This window comes from Euleptes europaea, chromosome 9, assembly GCF_029931775.1.
Source record: "Euleptes europaea isolate rEulEur1 chromosome 9, rEulEur1.hap1, whole genome shotgun sequence".
Classification (NCBI taxonomy): Eukaryota; Metazoa; Chordata; class Lepidosauria; order Squamata; family Sphaerodactylidae; genus Euleptes; species Euleptes europaea.
The window spans coordinates 92,685,800-92,690,799 of NC_079320.1; positions in this window are offsets into that span (position 1 = coordinate 92,685,800).

A 5,000-nucleotide genomic window follows, 5' to 3' on the forward strand; every position below is an offset into this window, starting at 1 on the left:
GGCCTCCGTAGCCTCCGGAGGCCAGGTCATCCGCCAAGAAAACCAATGGGTAGGGTAGGTACGCTGTTTATTGACTGAATAAAACGAAAGGTACACCGAATGAAACTTGATATCGTACGTAATAGTGATCTTATTTATGGATAAAAATGAAAGGGTAAGTCCCTGCCATTTCCCCCTCATCCACCGGAGTCCTCCTCTACCTCCACAAAAGCCTACCGGTCGACCTGCCCGCCGGCTGAGTCCCATTGGGAGGTCAGGTCTACCCATTGGTTTTCTTGGCGGATGACCTGGCCTCCGGAGGCTACGGAGGCCAACCGCTACACCTGGCCTCTGAAGGGGGACTTTCTCTCTCCCCCCCCCCCCGTCCTCGGAGTCCAGGCCTACCGCCAAGAAAGCCAGTGGGTTGACATGGCCTCACAATGGGACTCGTCTGGCCGAGGCCAAGGCACAGCAAGAGCGTAGGAGACGGCTGTTGGGTGGGGCAGGCTTCCTTTGGGTCGACCTGGCCTCCGGCTATCTAGACGACCCCCCCCCCTCTCCTTTTTAGCGAGCGCTGCTTCATACGGTCCTCCAGGATTCTGTCGGATTACTTGTTCGCACCAAGCTTTGGTCCCTCCTTTTCCCGTGCCCGTTTCCTTGATCTTTTAATTGCTCGTACGGTTAATTAATAACTCGTCGGTGATCTGACAGTCCCATGACGTTTTGTGGCGTTCTTTCCAAAACGTGACTGTCCCATCCGATTCCGCATCCAAGCCTCCTCCTCCCAAGATGCTTTTTGGGGGGGTGGGGGGGGGGGAGGAACAAAAAAAATACCCATTTCATTTCTCCGATGTGACGATTTGCAAAATTAGATCTTAAGAACCGGCTGAAAAAGAGGGTCTCTATTTCCGGTCAACCGAAACCTCCGTCCTCTATCGTCCGGTAAAACTCAGCTCCCGTTAAAGGGGACTTGTTCGTCCCTGCCGTGAGCCGTGTGAGTTCACGCATCCCTTGTGCCATCGGACCTTCCGGAGGAGGATAAACTTGAGCTGGAAAATTTCCAGCTGCCACGAAGCACGCATTGACACATTTCACTCTCTGAAACAAGCGCCGATGAAAATTTCCCCACGACGTTCTTTTTTCTCTTCGTAACCACGCCTCTCAGTTTTGGCGCCGCTAGTTCTTGCCTGGCCCAAACCGTATTCCCAAACGTTTGACCGTCCCTTTCAAATGTCCCTCCCGAACCTCCTTTGTGCTTCCCAGCCCGTCCTGTGAACCGCTAATATCGATTCCTTTGTGCTCATCGCTTGCATCAATAGGCTTTGACTTTTCCATGTTAACGCTTGCAAATTCCTCCCTATTAATTCTTCTTTCATGCCTCTTCAAATGACCTTTGACCTCCTTCGACTCCTCAGGATCTCTACCCGCTACATAAGGGTCACCTGCGTGGGCTACGGTTTTTAGGGTGTCATTTCCTACCCGAACCCCTTCGATGACCTGATCTTCTTGAATTCGTCGAAGCGGCGGCTCGAGAGAAATTACATAAAGGAGCGGGCTTAACGGGCATCCCTGTCTTCACCCACTGCCATGGGCACTCGCACGGCTCCACAATAGGCCAACATTTTCATGGCAGGTCTAGAACGGCCTTTTCTGAACTCATACCCACTGGCACCTCTCCTTGACTTGAGATTCATGGATGACATTTTCTTTGTCATGGCAAAGAAGCCCTTGAAAGATTTCACCAGGCTTTCAGCGACTTCCACCCCACCATCAATCGAACTGTGAATTATTCCGAACGAGAAATCGACTCCCTAGACACCACGGTACGGATCCACGGGGGGCACACAAGCACCACATTGTACCGGAAACCGACAGATCGGCAAACGTATCTACACGCGTCCAGCCACCACCCCGACCCTATCAGACATTCCATTGTCTATAGCCAAGCCCTACGCTATAGTCGCATCTGCTCCCATCCTTCAGACAGAGACACACGCTCGAGAGACCTACAGCAAACATTTTCGCAACTACAATATCCGGCGGATATGGTGCGAAAGACGATCGAGAAGGCCAGAATGATGCCCAGGCACAACTTACTACAAGCTAAGCCCAGAGAGAACGGCAACGGGGCACCTCTGGTTGTCACTTATAGCTCCCAACTAAAACCAGTCCAACGTATCATTAAGGACCTGCAACCCATGCTGGATTGTGACACTTCCCTCGCTGAAGCACTGGGGTGGGGGGGGGGGTGGGGGGGGTGCGCGCGCGCGCGTGTCCCTTTCTTGCTTGCAGGCAGCCGGCTAACCTAAAACAACTTCTCACCCATGATGATGAACTACTTCACAAGAACATGGACTCTGGCACCAAGGCCTGCCACAAACCGAGGTGCCCACTTTGCCCTCATATAGATTCCAGGAACACCATCTCTGGACCCGCCAATGTCAGCCATACTATCTCAGGTTCATATTCCTGCTCATCTTCTAATGGGATTTATGCCATCACACGCCAGCAACGCCCTTCCACAATCTACTTTGGACAAAACAGGTCAGTCTCTCAGACAAAGACTAAATGGACATAAGTCTGACATCAGAAACCACGATATTCAAAAGCCAGTGGGTGAACGTTTCAACCTTCCGGGACATTCTGTTGCAGATTTAAGAGCAGCGGTTCTCTTACAAAGGAATTTTAAGGGGAGATTGGAAAGAGAAACTGCTGAATCACTGTGGATCTTCAAACGAAAGGCAACGCGTTGACCTGGGCTGAATAAAGACCTTGCGTTCATGGCCCATTACCAATGCTGATTTCTCCACACCCATCTCTCCCCTGGACGTCACAGACTCTTCTGCATATCACACCTCATCCCATCAAGCCCGCTATTCACATAGACATACTGGTCCTCTACTTAAAGACCGATGGATTCACATTCTAGCTGTATCTGAAGAAGTGAGCCGTGGCTCACGAAAGCTCATACCCTACCGGAAAATACGTTTGTTAGTCTTTAAGGTGCTCCTGGACTCGGTGCCCTTTTTCAGCCCCCTTGTAGTGGTTTTCCCCTCCCTTCCCGGCCATTCACTTGGGGCCGTACCAGGGAGATCCAGAGCAAGCCGTCTCTCTAACAGGCTCGCAGAGAAGGACACGGAGCTAACTCTCAAAGTGGCCCGGTTCGGTCGGCGAGCCCCGAGGACTAGGCGGCCACGGGCCGAACGCCACGGTTGAGCCATCCGAGACTTCTATTTATGCCGACGTTTTGAAATCACCCTCTCGGCGGCTTTTCGTGTCTCGGGGTCCGCGCCGGCAATCCTTTCGGACGCACGGGTATGGATAGCGAGGTACGGTGAGGGGGGAAAGCATTTGATCCCCTGCTGAATTCGCCCCTTTGCCCTCTGACGAAGAAAGGACCCGTCCTTAATTTTAACGGTGGGTGCGTCGTCGCTGTGAGAGACAGAATAACCACAGGAAAAAAACCAGAAACCCAGAAGACAAAAGCCAGAGATTGTGGGACCCCAATTCAAAAAGCCAAAAAGATAAAGTACAAGAAGATTGCGATGTCAAAACAGTGTTATTGAAAATTTGGAAAAGATATAAAAAGAGAATAAGTCCTTCTCCACCATCTGTAATGTCACCAACTGAAGCTTATCGTGATAATGTTAAACTAAAACCGGGTGTTCGTTTCACCTACAACGACATGATAGAGTCTACGGGTGAAATCAAGGATATGATCAAACTTCAAGAAAAATTTCAAAAGTTGAATTGGTTAACTTTTTGACAATTGAGATCCAATCTGCAAAAAGACTGCTCATATCCACAACCATTCCGTGAACTAACTGAATTTGAGCAGTTAATATCTAAAAATGATTCACACATATTAGGAAAAATAGATAAACTTCTCCTGAAATACGATACAGAAGAAGAACAAGTGAAAACAAACATGATAAAGTGGATGCAAAATCTTGGAGAAATGATCAAGATGGACTCACTCATGGGAAAAACTTTGCTCCTCCGAATTGAAATATACTGTTTCCCAAGAAGTTAAAGAAAATTGGTACAAGACCTTCTACAGATGGTACCTGACTCCCAATAGGCCTTCTCAAATGACAACTCCAGGGGGAAAAGGCGCATGTTGGAAATGTCAAGAATCAGACGGTTCTTATTTTCATGTTTGGTGGACGTGTCCAAAGCGACAACTCTACTGGAAAAAAAGTTCATCGTGAACTACAATTGATGTTAGATATGAAGTTTATATTCGACCCCAAATTTTACCTACTCAGTATAGTACCGTTAGATTTACCTCAAAAACTGCATGACGTTTTTAAGTATGCTACAACAGCTGCCAGAATAATCCTAGCAAGAACATGGAAACAAACCCACATACCTGAAATTGATGATTGGAAAGAAAAACTCCTGGAATATGCAGCAATGGCTAAAATGACTGATGAATTAAATCCCAAACTCAGTGAATCTACCGACCAATTTCAGGAAAAGTGGGCTTCTTTTTATACATATATGAAATGCAACTAACATGACTAATATATGCTAAAATATTATAGGATTCTGCTGTATACTTTTTACCCCAAATAATTGCTAAACAAGAATAAGAATTTTTAAAATACAAGAGATATTATGAAGCAAAAACTTCAAACTAAAGTCATTTTGTAACTTTATTTTATTCAGAAATCATTTTACAATACTGCTTTGTTTTTATAATGTTAACAGCTATCCCTTTCCCTTTTTCCTTTCCTGTACCCCTTAAGATATAAAGAAGAGGAAAAAAAAGAAAGAAAAAAGCCAGAGATTGACGTGCAGTCCAGGGAGGGAAAGAAGCACTCGATCCCCCTTCGACCGGCCGGAGCCTAACCCTCCGCCTCCCTCGGCCTGGGGGGGCTCCTTGCAAGAAAGATCTCATCTCGTGGAGTCGCCACGATCGTGAGAACGGTGATGAAGCAGCCCAAAACTACACGGGGGGGGGGGGGCTTGTCCATGATCTCAGGGCAGCCGGGGCCATCGTCACGGAGGGCGGCGCG